Here is a 16,596-nt window from a genome sequence, read left to right as displayed (position 1 = left end):
GGGCATCAATTTGGAGTGGGCAAATCTACTGTGGGGTTTTCTGTGATCCAAGTAGCCAACACAATCATAGAGCTGCTGATATCAAGGGTAGCGACTCTGGGAAATGTGCAGGTCATAATGGATGGCTTTGCTGTAATGGGATTCCCTACCTGTGTTGGGGTGATAGATGGAACCCATATTCCTATCTTGGCACCGGATTACCAAGGCAGGGAGTACGTAAACCGAAAGGCGTACTTTTCAATGGTGCTGCAAGCACTGGTGGATCACAAAAGAAGTTTCACCAACATCAACATGGGATGTCCGGGAAAGGAACACGATGCTTGCATCTTCAGGAACTCTGGTCTGTTTCAAAAGCTGCAGCAAGGGACTTTCTTCCCAGACCAGAAAATAACCGTTGGGGATGTTGAAATACCAACAGTTATCCTTGGGGACCCAGCCTACCCCTTAATGCCATTGCTCATGAAGCCGTACACAGGCAGCCTGGACAGTAGTCAGGCATTGTTCGACTATAGAATGAGCAAGTGCAGAATGGTGGTAGAATGTGCATTCGGACATTTAAAAGTGCACTGGCACAGTTTACTGACTCAGATAGACCTCAGCAAAACCAATATTCCCATTGTTATTACTGCTTGCTGTGTGCTCCACAATATCTGTTAGAGTAAGGAGATGTTTATGGAGGGGTGGGAGGTTGAGGCAAATCGCCTGGCTGCTGATTATGCACAGCCAGACACCAGGGTGGTTAGCAGAGTACAGGAGGGAGTGGTGCGCATCAGAGAAGCTTTGAAAACCAGTTTCATGACTAGCCAGGCTACGGTGTGAAAGTTTTGTTTGTTTCTCCTTGATGAACCTTCTCCCTCCCCTCTTGGTTCACTCTACTTCCCTGTAAGCTAACCACCCTCCCCTCCCCCTTCGATCACCACTTGCAGAGGCAATAAAGTCATTGTTGTGTCACATTCATTCATTCTTTATTAATTCATCACACAAATAGGGGGATAACTGCCAAGGTAGCCCGGGAGGGGTGGGGGAGGAGGGAAGCACTGGGTGGGGTCAGAGCGGAGGGAAGGACAAGGCCACACTGCACTTTAAAACTTATTGAATGCCAGCTTTCTGTTGCTTGGGTAGTACTCTGAGGTGGAGTGGTTGGATGCCCAGAGGCCCCCCCACCACGTTCTTGGGCGTCTGGGTGACAAGGCTATGGAACTTAGGGAGGAGGGCGGCTGGTTACACAGAGGCTGTAGTGGCGGTCTGTGCTCATGCTGCCTTTCCTGAACCTCAGCCATACGCAGGAGCATATCAGTTTGTTCCTCCAGTAGCCTCACCATTGCCTCTTGCCTTCTGTCAGCAAGCCGACGCCACTTATCATCTTCAGCCCACCATCTGCCCTCGCGTTCATATTGTGCTTTCCTGGACTCTGACATTGTCTGCCTCCACTCATTCTGCTGTGCTCTTTCAGTGTGGGAGGACTGCATGAGCTCAGAGAACATTTCATCGCGAGTGTGGTTTTTTTCGCCTTCTAATCAACGCTAGCCTCTGGGAAGGAGAAGATAGTGTGAGTGTTGAAACATTTGCAGCTGGTGGAGGAAAAAAAAGGGAGAGTGGTAGTTAAAAAGACACATTTTAGAGAACAATGGTAGACTCTTTCACAGTAAACCTTGCTGTTAACATTACATAGCACATGTGCTTTCGGTATAAGGTCGCATTTTGCCTCTCATTCAAAGTATGCCGATTAGGTGTGAGAGATCACTCATGCAGGGCCAGGCAACAGAATTCAGCTTGCAGGCAGCCATGGTAAGACACAGTCTTTTGGCTTCTTTAATCTTCATAACATGTGGGAATGGTTTCAAACAGCAGCGCCCTCATTTCCCATACCAAGCAGCTGTTGGGTTGGCCACTTAAAATGGTTTGGCAATTTAAAAGGAGGGGCTGTGGTTTTCGGGTTAATGTGCAGCACAAACCCAACAACCCCCCACCACCACCACTCCCCCACACACACTCAATTCTCTGGGATGATCGCTTCACCGCTCCCCCCACTGCATGGCTAACAGTGGAGAACATTTCTGTTCAGCCACAGGCAAACAGCCCAGCAGGAACGGGCACCTCTGAATGTCCCCTTAATAAAATCAACTTATTGCAACCAGGTGACCATGAATGATCTCACTCTCCTGAGGATAACACAGTGAGATAAAGAACAGATGTTGTTTGAATGCCCGCAAACACTGGGACCATACTCTGTGTTCTGCAATGATTCCAGACTACATGCTACTGGTCTGGCGTGGTAAAGTGTCCTACCATGGAGGACGGAATAAGGCTGCCCTCCCCAGAAACCTTTTGCAAAGGCTTTGGGAGTACATCCAGGAGAGCTTTATGGAGATGTCCCTGGAGGATTTCTGCTCCATCCCCAGACACATTAACAGATTTTTCCAGTAGCTGTACTGGCCGTGAATGCCAGGGAAAATTAATAATTAAACACACTTGCTTTTAAACCATGTATAATATTTACAAAGGTACACTCACCAGAGGTCCCTTCTCCACCTGGCGGGTTTGGGAGGCAGCCTTGGTGGGTACTTGCTCCAGGTCCAGAGTGAGAAACAGTTCCTGGCTTTTAGGGAAAACGATTTCTCCACTTGCTTGCTGTGAGCTATCTTCCTTGTCCCCAAAACCCACATCCCTGTTGCATGCTACTCCACTGGTGGAGTCAAAGCAACAGGGCTGGGGTACTGGTGGCTACACCTCCTAGAATGGCATGCAGCTCATCATAGAAGCGACATGTCTGGGGCTCTGACCCGGAGTGGCCGTTTGCCTCTCTGGATTTTTGGTAGGCTTGCCTCAGCTCCTTAAGTTTCACGCGGCCCTGCTGCGGGTCCCTATTATAGCCTCTGTCCTTCATGCCCTTGGAGATTTTTTCAAATGTTTAGGCATTTTGTCTTTTGGAACGGAGTTCTGATAGCACGGATTCGTCTCCCCATACTGTGATCAGATCCCGTACCTCCCGTACACTGGAGCTCTTTTGCGATTCTGGGACTCCATCATGGTCACCTTTGCTGATGAGATCTGCACTCACCTGCAGATTGCCATGCTGGGGAAAAAGGAAATGAGAATCAAAAGTTTGTGGGCCTTTTCCTGTCTACCTGGCCAGTGCATCTGAGTTGAGAATGCTGTCCAGAGCGGTCACAATGGAGCACTCCAGGATAGCTCCCGGAGGCCAATACCATCGAATTGCGACCACACTACCCCAAATTCGATCCAGCAAGGTCAATTTCAGTGCTATTCCCTTCATCGGGGGAAGAGTACAGAAATCAATTTTAAGAGCCCTTTAAGTCGAAAAAAATGGCTTTGTCGTGTGGACGGGTGCAGGTTTAAGTTGATGTAATGCTGGTAAATTTGACCTAAACTTGTAGTGTAGACCAGGGCTTAGAGATAGACTATAGCAGAGCGTCAGAACATTTTTTATGAGGCACTTGGGGCTTGATTCAATGAAGAAATTTATGTCTGGGTTCTGCATTGAACTTTTGGGGGTTAAACTGTGCGATAATTTTTTGTTGAATCACACCCTTTTATTTGCTAGCAAAACCATTGCAATAACTCTCTTTGAAGCCAAACTTTTTACATAATATAGAAAATAAATTCTAATTGTGCTTGTGTAAACAGAAGGCTTTATCTAATCAGGGCATCATCTCATTAGATTTATAATCAGGCTTCCTTGGCTTTAATACACAGTCGTCTTATGACAAAATAAGTAACAATAATTGTGAATTTAGATATGCATTGTTATTATTTCTTTCTATGAATAGTTTCCTTTATTACTTTGCTATAAGAACAATGTCACCTTGAACCTCTTATAGGATATCAGGGTTGGAAGTGACCTCAGGAGGTCATCTAGTTTAATCCCCTGCTTAAGGTAGGATGAATCCCCAATGGGCTCCCTTAAGGTTGGGCTCACAACCTTGGGTTTAGCTGGCCAATGCTGAAACCACTGAGTTATCACTCCCCCATGTCTTTATTCACCTCAGAGAAGCTATCTTCTTGAATATGTTATGGGGGGAAAATAACCCTTGTAAGACTGTGAGATAAAAAGGCAGTATAATTTGGAATTGAAACAATGAAAATATACCAGAGCTTATCTAAGATGGGGATCTTGTGATTCATTTTCTCATCACTCAAACCTAGACAAGTTAAATGTGATGCTAGTGGATAGGAGGAATGGTCTAGAAGTGGTTATAGCCAGGGGCGGCTCTAGGATTTCCGCTGCCCCAAGCACGGCGGCACGCCGCGGGGGGCGCTCTGGCAGTCGCCGGTCCCGCGGCTGCGGTGAACCTCCCGCAGACGTGCCTGCGGAGGGTCCGCTGGTCCCGCGGCTCCGGTGGACCTCCCGCAGGCATGCCTGCGGATGCTCCACCGGAGCTGCGGGACCAGCGGACCCTCCGCAGGCACGTCTGCGGGAGGTCCACCGGAGCCACCTGCCGCCCTCCCGTGGGACGCCACCCCAAGCACGCGCTTGGTGCGCTGGGGTCTGGAGCCGGCCCTGGTTATAGCACTGCTTCCTTTCTTGACATTGGGTATGTCTACACTACGGGATTATTCCGATTTTACATAAACCGGTTTTTAAAAACAGATTGTATAAAGTCGAGTGCATGTGGCCACACTAAGCACATTATTTCGGTGGTGTGCGTCCATGTACCGAGGCTAGCGTAGATTTCCGGAGCATTGTACTGTGGGTAGCTATCCCGTAGCTATCCCATAGTTCCCACAGTCTCCCTTGCCCATTGGACTTCTGGGTTGAAACCCCAATGCAAAAACAGTGTTGCGGGTGATTCTGGGTAAATGTCGTCACTCAATCCTTCCTCCGTGAAAGCAACGGCAGACAATCATTTCGCGCCCTTTTTCCCTGGATTGCCCTGGCAGACGCCATAGCATGGCAACCATGCAGCCCATTTAGCCTTTTGTCACTGTCATCGTATGTGTACTGGATGCTGCTGACAGACGCAGTACTGCAGTGCTACACAGCAGCATTCATTTGCCTTTGCAAGGTTAAAGAGACGGTTACCAGTTATAGCACCATTTGCAATTGGAAATTGGCGATGACGGTTATCAGTCCTTTTGAACCATCTGCTGCTGTCATGGGTGCTCCTGGCTGGCCTCGCTGAGGTCGGCCGGGGGCGCATGGACAAAAATGGGAATGACTCCCCAGGTCATTCCCTTCTTTATGTTTTGTCTAAAAATAGAGTCAGTCCTGCCTAGAATATGGAGCAAGTCTACTAGAGAACCAGAAAGCACAGCCGCTCTGAGTCAGAGCCCCAGAGATCCCGCAGAAATGATGATGCCATTCTAGGGGGTGCCCCTGCAACAACCCCACCCATTGCTTCCCTCCTCTCCCAGCCCTTCTGGGCTACCATGTCAGTGTCCCCCCATTTGTGTGATGAAGTCATAAAGAATGCAGGAATAAGAAACACTGACTTTTTAGTGAGATAAAATGAGGAGGAGGCAGCCTCCTGCTGCTATGATAGTCCATGCAGTACAGAATCTTCATTAGACATGAAAGGGGAGGGCTGATGGAGTTCAGCCCTCAGTTGCTATGATGAGGACGGTTTTCAATCCTTTTGCACCATCTGCCGGGAATGACCAGGAGTCATTCCCATTGTTGCCCAGGCGCCCCCGGCCGACCTCACCGAGGCCAGCCAGAAGCACTCACGGGATGATGAGGACGGTTTTCCACCATTTTGTACTGTCTGCCATCAGGAAAGGAAGGAGAAGGGATGCTGCTGTTCAGCGCCGCAGCACCACATCTGCCAGCAGCATGCAGTAGACATACGGTGACATTGAAAAAAATGTGAGAAATGATTTTTTTCCCTTTTCTTTCACGGGGTGGGGGGAGAGGGGTAAATTGATGAGATATACACTGAACCACCCGAGACAATGTTTTTGACCCTTCAGGCATTGGGAGCTCAGCCAAGAATGCAAATGCTTTTCGGAGACTGCGGAGACTGTGGGATAGCTGGAGTCATCAGTCCCCCCTCCCTCCCTCCATGAGCGTCCATTTGATTCTTTGGCTTTCCGTTATGCTTGTCACACAGCATTGTGTTGAGTCCCTGCTGTGGCCTCTGTCTGGAGTTTTTAAATGCTTTGGCAGTTCATCTTCTGGAACGGAGCTCTGATAGAACAGATTTGTCTCCCCATAAAGTGATCAGATCCAGTATCTCCCGTACAGTCCATGCTGATCAGCATTCCACGCTGGGCAAACAGGAAATGAAATTCAAAAGTTTGCGGGGTTTTTCCTGTCTACCTGGCCAGTGCATCTGACTCCAGATTGCTGTACAGAGCGGTCACAATGGTGCACTGTGGGATAGCTCCCGGAGGTCAATACCATCGAATTGTGGCCACACTAACCCTATTCCGAAATGGCAATACCGATTTGAGTGCTACTCCCCTCGTTGGGGAGGAGTACAGATATCGATATTAAGAGCCCTTTATATCGATATAAAGGGCTTCGTTGTGTTGACGGGTGCAGTGTTAATTCGGTTTAACGTTGCTAAATTCGGTATAAACCCATAGTGTAGACCAGACCTAAGAGGGTATCTCCGCATGTTGTTAAGTGATCTACTCTCCTCAGCTGCAGGTTGCATGAGCAGCATGGATTTCTCTTTTAAACCAGGGAGGTCTGTTCTACCATTAAAAATTATATTTTGTTTTTGTTATGTTCACAGCATACATACATAAATACTCTCGCTGCAACATAACACTACATTATTTATTTGATAATGAATGATACGATAACCCACAGGAATCCAAAAATAGAATGATGAAACAGGCTGCTCTTCAAAACAGAGGCACAGCTCATCCTAGCTTACTCTAAGCAGGCTGTCTATAGACTGCTGATATGCCCCATTCACACACTTCTCTATAGAATCTCCTAACCTGCAAGCAGCAAGACCAGAACAAAAAAAAAAAAACCAACAAAAAAAAACCCCTGACAGTTAAAGTGACAGCCTACAACTTTAACAGCATTTTCAATATACCACATTTTAATATTGTGATACAGAAAAGTGCTGAAAATGCACCCAGAGAGTATTGATTGGAGTATATTTGACAACTAATTATTAAAGGTAAAACAAAGGAAAACTCTTCTTCATGTAATCTCTATTAATGAGGTTATATGCTCATTTTGTGGCTATTTACAGGATCTGTATTGTTGATCAGCACTGCTAATATGATAGTGGGTGGGGTGTACTCACCTGTAACATCCTATCAGTGTTGCTCCAAGGCATTCTGTCTGCACAAGACAAATACAGGCAGAATGCTTTACAGACATTGGTGGAAGCATGCTGAGAAACAGCATCTACATCTTCTTTTGGAAAGGTGCAAAATAGGCTTCCCTCAGCACCCATCTTAAGCCACCAGCGGGACTGTTGCATTAGCTGGCCAAACAGCCTAACAGTTAGAAAGCATTAGGTCTTCATACTGGCATTCTACAGTTCTTTTACACTAGGGTAGAGGGAAAGATTATTTCTGTGCCCTTTTTCACCATGGTCATTCACCTGTGCAGAGCCAATGACAAATTAGCCCTGGATGTTTGGAAATCTTTGTGATAGCTAATGGTTATCTGTGGATGTTTGTCTCATGGATCCTCCAGTATCCATACATCTTGTAGCTACACAAAACCATTCCATTCTGAACTTGCATTTGTTCCTTCCTTATACCTAAATGATTAAAAGTAAATAAATTGCTTCTTAGGCTATCAGCTGCAATCTGTCTCCTACCCAGTACTGCAAAAACCTTCCGATCTCAGTTCACCAAAAGGCAAAGGGCTGACTCTGATTGGATCTGCCATTAAAATCCAATTAGTTAATTTGTTTTTGAGTGACATTTAAGACTACAGCCACAAAGCAGCAGAGAACTCGAGGGATGTCTCAATTCCAGTTGGATGTCGTTTTGTCATCATCTGTGAGGGAAATCTTTATCTTTCATTTTCAGTAAATATATGCAGACAAAACAAGCTCCAAGGGATTTTTAAAAAGCACCACAGTCTTGTGCAATCATATTAAGTGCCTTTCAAAATTAAAATAAAGAGATTAAAATAATTTGTTTTGGTACACATGTATAAGAAACAAAAATAAAAATGAACACTCGAGGGAAATATCTGAACAAACATAAAGTCTCTTTGAAAGTATTAAAAATTAAATTGTTAGTGTTACCTGCTTTACAATATACTAAGCTACATAATTATATTTGGATTGTATAGATATCTTTTGGAGCCATTTTAGAAAAAAAGTAGATGGCTCTTGAAATTCTGATTCTTTAAGATAGCGGTTCTCAACCGTGGGTTGGAACCCCACAGTGGGTCGCAACCCCATTGTAATGGGGTTGCCAGGGCTTGCATTAGACTTGCTAAGGCCCAGGCCCAAAGCTTGAGCCCCACTGCCCAGGGCTGAAACCAAAGCTTGAGCCTCACCACCCAAGACCAAAGCTGAAGCCTGAGACCCAGCACCTGGAGTCAAAGCCAAAGCCCACGTGCTTCAGCCCCGTTTGACGGGGCTCAGGGCTTTGGCTCCCCTGGCCGGGAGGTGGGGCACAGGCTTTGGCCCCTCTGCCAAGGGTGGTGGAGCTTGGGCAGGCTCAAGCTTCAGTCCACCCTCCTGGGGTCATGTAGTAATTTTTCTTGTCAGAAGGGAGTCATGGTGCCATGAACTTTGAGAACTCGTGCTTTACGAAATATAGATGCAGTCATCCAAATGAGCAGATCTTCATTGTGCACTGTCTCAGGAGTCAGGGCCCAATTGTGCCCTCTTCACTCATGGTGAGGAGTCCTGCTGAACGGGATTGTGCAAGGATGATCTGCCCCATGTAAGGAGTGGCATACAGCTGCTGTGTCACCACAAATGAATTATGACTGAGAGCAATGCAATCTCTCCCTCCTCTCTTCTTGCTCCAGAGCACTAGGGGACGGTGGGGGATGGTAAGGCTCTCCCCTCTCCTGTTACCTTGTGTTCTTCTCAACATTACAGCAGAGCAAGTTTGTATTTAACATGTATGTTATTTTTATTTAAACATTACATGATTCTAACCCATCAGTAATCAGAGCTCTGCTGACTATTTCTCCCTGAAGTCCAGAACCCCATCTTCCAAAATGGAGGATGACCTTTGGTCTCTGCAGTCACACCCCATCTTTTCACAATAATAGGTACTCTACACATTATCCCTCTCTAGCTACCTCCTTGGGGTGAGAGTGGGGAAAAATGTGTGTGCCTTTTACCCTTATATGCGTGAAACCATGGTGTGGAGAGGCTGTGCAGGGGCATGGGTGGTGGCTTTATTCCCCATTATGCCCTGGCCTGGCCAGGAAATCCAGATCATCATCTAACCCACTAAATCAGTGGGACTAATCACAGCATGAAGTACCCCATAACTTGAGTAAAGTGAGTGGAATTAATTAGTCCTCGAAGTCCATCCAAGTTAATTGGAGATCGTGCCTCTTCTGTCTGATACTATGCTTGGAAAAGATATGCATGCAGACAACTCTATCTACACTGGATGCCGCTGAATTTCTATCCATCTACACATGGCATTTGTAATATTTGTTCCTAAATCTACATGGTGTAAAAGAGAATAAAATAAACAACAACAATAAAAAAAAACCCTAATCAAATAATTTCTAATGTAGGCTGGGAAGGAAGAAAGAGAGACTTTAATATTTTTATTTTTATCTTTAGATACTTGGAAAGTGCTCATATACTCTCATGATGTGGCCCATACAAATACCTATATGAACAGATAGATAAATTGTCCACTATTATAGCACATTATGCTCTCTTCTGCTCCGGGAGGTTCAGCCTAAACTGACCTCAGATTCCTACTTATCTGTAAAAAGATACATCAATCTGAGTTGTGCATAGCTCAGTTCAAAGCTAAATCCTCCGTAGCCTCAAATTTAAATTCTTCAGAATAGTCAGTGGTGGCTGGTGCCCAAAATGAATAGAGGAGCTGCAGGTAGCAATGTCTCCTCATCCTGCCTTTACAGCTCAGATCCTTGTCCCACCCAACCCTGCCCTGGCTCAGGACACTCATCTCCAGGGTCAGAACCCTTCCCTCTCCTACCAGACAACCATCACCAACAGGCTTAGAAATTCCTTATCTCCCATTCCACAAACAACTGTATTTGTGTCAGGACAAGGAAAAACAAGAGCTAAGATAGAAGGAAATGATTGAAGCTGCAAGGAGCCCTATACTCTGCCTCTGTGAGGCTAATGAAAAATAGTCCTACAGAAGTCTGAATTCCCTGGTCTGTGCCAGCGCCCTCTGATGCCTGATGGGCAAGGATGCCATGGCAGCAAACAGATGCACTGCTGCCTCCATGGGTTAGAGCAGCTGCGGTACCAGCAAGATTCCCTGATGACTGCAGCTGCTGCTGGACCCTGCAGTATATCATCCACACTACAACGTCTACAGTGTAGCGCTCTCTCGTGCTTTGCTGTCACAGCTCAATGTCCAGACAATGGCATCTGCATCTAGGGTGGCTATGCATTCTGAATCTCCTTCCAGATTTCAATTTGGACACTCTCCTAGCAGGAGTTAATGTCTGAAATGCTGCCCCACAATCAGAGCATGGGGAGGAAATCACACCAATCTGGTAAGTAGCTGCAGCAACTCTAGAGGAGTCAGAGAGTAGCTGTTGAGCTTGTTTCAAGATCTGCTGTCAAGTAGACAAGGAGGCAGGTGCAGGAAAGGACACCTGAATTTACTTAGCACTTATCTACACTTTAAATGCTACAGCAGCACACATGCAGAGCTGCAGCTGCACCCCATGTAGCCCTTCAGCGTAGACTCTACCTACACCAACAGAGGGCTTCTCCCATCAGGATAGTAACTCACCTCCCCGAGAGGTGGTAGCTAAGTCAGAGGGAGCATTCTTTTTTCGACCTAGCACTGTCTGTACAAGGGGTTTCATTGGTTTAACGACATCACTCAGGGATATGGATTTTTCATATCCCTCAGCAAAATAGCTGAGTCAATCTAACTTTTTAGTTTAAACCAGGACTTAGTGTATTAGACTCTTTTCCACTGATGCTTCCACTCTGTAAGGATGTAATTTTCATCTCCCTGGCACCGTTGATCATCCATTCTTATGTAAATGGCCAGTAGCACTCTTGTTCAATTGTGAAATGTGAGTGAACTGCCATTGCAAAGGTGTGAACCTAAGAATTCCTCAATGCCAAGTGGCAATTGGTTCACTGCTGTGTCACAGCAACTGCTAACAGGCCTGACAAACTTATTATACATAACACATGCCATTTGTAATATTTGTTCCTAAATCTGCATGAGGTAAAAGAGAATGGGGTACTGCTTTCATGGTATTTATTAGAAATAGTGTCCATTTCAAGGTACCAAATGAAACCTGGCATTAAGATGGTCATTAATATAATTGTGATATGTATGTACTGATGTTATTTTGAAAGTTATAAATACACACTGGAATTATGTTTTAAAGTCTGGAACCAGGCAGACCTGACAAACAGGTTTCTTCCAGACAGGAGATAAGATGTGTATCTCTCTGTCAAATGTAAATTAAACAATGTAAACCACATAGTATAAACAGGCATGGGAAAACACTGGAGACGAAGGCCTTGTCTACACTACCAAGTTTTGTTGGCAAAAGCTGTGCCACTTTAACTAAAGCACTTTAATTAAAACCTCTGTTGCATGTCCACACGTCTGGTGTTGGCAGGGTGCATCCACACTAGCAGCACTTGCATCAACACAGAGAGCAGTGCACTGCGGTAGCTATCACACTGTGCAACTGGCTGCAGGGTGCTTTGGGAGGGGTTTGCAATGCCTCGTGGGGCAGGTACAGCGTCACATGATGCAGGTTTCTCAGTCCCATCCTGCCATGGGAATCCTAGTAGATTGTCAGCCGCTTTTTCAACTGAAGTGTGTGGAGGAGGCTGAGGAGAGTGGGCCGGGAGACAGCAGACTGACCAACTTATCCTGAGGCACGGGAAGGGGGACACCCCTCCCATGTAAGCCCCTGGCTGTGCTCTGCACAGCAGTCTCTCCCGAAGCAGTCCACTCTGCCTGCCTGCCTATGGTTCTGTGATTCCCTCTGAGTTCTCCCATAGCCTCCTCAGCTGCCAGGAGCAGCACCCTGAGCAGCTCTGTGAGTTCTCTGTGCTGAGAAATGTCAAAGCAGCACAGCAGTTTCTTCCCTCCCCCCAGCCCCACTTCCCACAGCAGCAATCTGCCTGCTGTTGTGTTCCTAGTGCAGGGCAAAACAGGAGCATTCCATGCTAATGATTTGCTCTTTGTTCCCCAAATGGAGCAGCAGGCTGAGCTGTCAGATACTTCCCAGAGCTTTGAAAGGGGAGGGGCACAGGCCTGCAGGGCAGCAGAGATCAAACCAGAGTGGCCACGGCAGGCATTGTGGGATACTGGTGGAAGCCAGTTATGTCGACAAAGCAAACAGCAGCATCTACACTGACGCTTCGTCACTTTAACTTTGCTGCAAAAAACTTTCTTCCTCTCATTGGCAAAACAGCAGAGTTTTGCTGCCAAAAGTAGCTTTGTAGTGTGTACACCTCCCCTGTTTTGTCAGCAAAAGGCAGGTTTAGCTGACAAAACTTTGTAGCGTAGAAAATGCCTAAACCACAGGAGGTTGTCCTGTCTTGGGCTGCAAAGGCAATGTGTAGTAGTCTAGCTATCCTGGCCATTCGCTTGGAGTTGTCTACACCATGCAGCTTTTAGCGACAAGGCTGTGTCGATACAGCCTTTCGATAAAAGTCAGCGTGTGAAAACGCTCTTTGTCGTCACTTTTGCCAACAGAATATTTCCAGCCCCATGAGCGACATTAGCTTTGTTGGCAGGAAGGCATTTGTTGGCAGTAGGTCCACCAAAGCCGTGGTTTGGTTATGTTTTCTGTGAATAATTTCCAGGATAAGACAGAGTTGCTGTATTAGGCATTTAATCTCACAACCTCAGGAGAGAACATCATTAGGTATAAAACAAGGGCCATGTTCCCAGGGGCGGCCCTCGCGGCGCCAGCAGAGCGCCCCCTGCGGCTTGCCACCACAAGCACGCGCTTGGCATGCTGGGACCTGGAGCCGCCCCGGGAACATGGCCCTTGTTTTATACCTAATGATGTTCTCTCCTGAGGTTGTGAGATTAAATGCCTAGTACAGCAACTCTGTTTTATCCTGGAAATTATTCACAGAAAACATAACCAAACCATAATTCATAATGGCTCAAGCCTTTCATAATTTGTGTCTTGAGTAAGTCAGAGACAGCCTCTCTCTTTCTGTTTTAGCCCTGAAGACAAGGCAGTGACAGTCCCCAGATGTGTTCATCTGATAGCTAAAGGCAAGGTATCCTCAATCGCATGCACAGGATTCTGGAATTTACTGCAGTCCATGTTCTGGCAGAGGTCAAGAGTGCTGATCTTTAGGGCAAGCTGTAAAGACTCAGTGTAGACAAAGGTTTTTTTGTGGACTGAATGTTGGCAGTAAGTTGAAACTGGAGGAGCTTGGTTTTATTAATTCAGAGCATTTTACCATCTTTATAGGTAAATGTGTGTTTTTCTGAAACATTGCTTAAAGAGTTGTATTGAGCTTGGTTTCTCAATCTGGGGAACACAAATAGGTCCAGGAGGGTTGCATTCACCCTCTTTTTTTTATGAGGGGTGAGAGAGGAGATCCCAAACCTTTCTTTTTTTGGTCATTTCTACACATGGGATTATCATGTGGAAATATTTGAGAAATACTGGCCTAGAGAATTATCTAGGCATAGTTTTATAAACTGAAAATAACCCAAGACAGGCTAATTGAGATTGCTCCTATGCAATTGATTTCAGTGCTTTAGTTGAGTTTATTTTAATGTTTGCTCATTGAATATATATGGGTAGAACTTAGTGTACTAAGAAAATAGTATTGTTGGTATTAAATTTTATAGCAGATACTTTTATATAGTACATACTGCCTTGAAGTTAAAGCAATACAAAACATGGATTACGGTGTTAAACTCCAGGAATGAGAGAACAGGTTCACACGAATTAAGAAGCAACCTCAGCCTTCATCCAAAACACCAATGAACCCAAACAAAACAGATGATGAAGACAAGTCTAAAGCAGGAAGAGGAGAGAGATGTTTTGACAGGGATTAAAAAAGAAAAGAGGTGTTGGGGAACAGACAGAGGTGTTTGGAGTCCTGTAGCAGTAAGAATAGGTATAGATAACAGAACTACTACTGGGAGCAGTAAAGAATATATATATCTATGTGTCTGATTCTGGAAATAAAAATAAAATCAGGCAATTTTCCCGTAGGGGTATAATTCTGTCTCAAGGTTCCGATGGAGTTAGAGCACCATAATTCATACAGCCTGCTGTTTATTCCCCTTATTATACTTATTCATTTTCATTATCTTTCTCTGTCTATTAATGATGAACCAGCTGTTTGAGATATTTCTATTTCAGTAAAGCATAAAAGCTATCTTCTTCATGCTGATCCCTGTGCATAATAAGCTTTCTAATGTCCAGACCCCATGGTGTTGAACCAATCAATTAATTCAGTCAGCTTGTCATTAAAAGGCAGCTTCTGGTGTAGGTCATTTGTCACTGGAAGTGGAAGCTATAAAGTTTCCACAGGAGTGGTGGGAACATTGTTTGAAGTGCACTATCTCTCTCCCTGATATCAGAAACCACAAGCACCTGAATTAGGAAAGATATATTATTGTTGGTTCCAAGTGCTGAAATGGGAAAAAGCTTGTCAGCAGTCTTCATCAAAGTCAACAGCAAAAGTGAATAAACCGTGTAGTACTCAATTTGATAAAGCAGAAGAAAGAAAAACATCCTTAAACATTCTCTCTCTTCTGTCAGGCCACAGTGTGTTCCAATCCACATGATCAAGTTGATGTTTAAAGATTTTTAGTTTAGTTTAAATGAGGAACAAAACAATTAAAACATAAGTCTCTGTTATTAGTACAATGTTTACCAGCCAGATATTTTTGACCTGTAGATAAAATATTAAAGACATTTTAAGCATTTCAGTGAAGCCTAACAATCAAGAGGAAGAATGAAAATAATGTTGCTAGAAACTACAAGTGCATCACATTATGCTACTAAAATTAAGGCAATCTTCAATGCATTTTGCCCGCACGTTTTCTATGACATCTCTACGTATTTCTCTGAAGAAGAAAGATGGTTGAATAATTAAATGATTTAATTATTATTAGTTTGTACATCACATTGGGGCCTCAATTTTGTTTGCTTTTAGGCACTAGCAAAATATAAAGACACAATAATAATAATTATTCATTTATATTGTGTTAATGGATAAAATCCAGGACCACATTAAGCCCCCATTGTGGTAGGTGCTGTACCAACTAATAATAAAATAATAATTTAATTCTTCTGCCTAACTTACCTGTTTGAAGAAATGTGGACATTTCATAGAAAGTGATAGCAAAATGCATTGAAGATATTTTAGTGGCATAATGTACAAACATATTGTAAATGGCCATTCCTGTCCTAAAGATGTTGCATTCTAAGTTTTTGAACATACAAATGTGTTAATCTTTTTTTCAAAATCATGATTAACCTTTAAGTAATTATGTTTACTAGTTTCTTTATCTGAATGATTAGCTGTGGTATGACTGAGGTCACATGCCTAAACTATTCAGCACCTGATCCAGAGTCCTTGAAAAGTCTCCCAGTGATGTCGCTGGGCTTTGGATGAGGATCTCAATGCATGTCTTTCATCAGAGCAATCATAGCTAACATTTCTTACCTTACATTATAATTGTGAAAGACCCACATCCCAGACAGTAGCTTAACCGAATCTTACACTCTGACCATTTTGTTGCAAGACCATATTCAGTATTTTTTTCATAACCTCAAAGAGTAAATAGGTAACGTATACCACATCCCATCCCTGCATTTTATACTTCCTTTTAATGGGATACAGAGAAACATATTTTAATTCACATTCTTTTTGAGAGGACCAGGTCCAACTTGGAATTTGTCAACTGTAGGTTATGCACCGGACAGGATTGGGGCCATGTTGTTTTATTTATTTTCTCTCAAGGTCTAATTTGCAATGAAATTGCTTTATTGTGTTTTGATGTTGTAAGACAATCTACATACTCTTGCACAGACTCAAAGCTTTCTTCTGAGATGCCACATTTCATGGACTTATATCCTTTTCACGGTTATACAATCACAACATTGAAAAAGGAGCAGTCATCAACTGATTGCTATTAAAATACCAAGATAAAAAATCTGAGCTAGATTTTAATGACTTGTGATGTTCTCCTGTAGCAACTACCAAAAAAGAAAAAAAAAGAAAAAAAAAGAAAAAGAAAAAACGGAAAATGCTTCGCAATTACTACCAAACATCTACATTCTCGGTATAAACTACAAAAGCAGAGAAATCCTCATCATCACTAAACACCATTCTCTATTTAAATGTTAAATTTATGGGTGCTTAGTCAGGGCCAGATCATGACTCTGGATGCATAGTCATGCAGAGGTATAATATTTAAAAAGGGTAAATAGTATGACCCAGGTAATTATAGGCCCATCAGTCTGACATTGATCCCATGCAAGATAATGGAGTGGCAGAT

This window comes from Mauremys reevesii, linkage group 1 (assembly GCF_016161935.1).
Source record: "Mauremys reevesii isolate NIE-2019 linkage group 1, ASM1616193v1, whole genome shotgun sequence".
NCBI lineage: Eukaryota > Metazoa > Chordata > Testudines > Geoemydidae > Mauremys > Mauremys reevesii.
The sequence above is the reverse complement of the archived record's forward strand: the minus strand, read 5'-3'. Positions refer to the sequence as shown.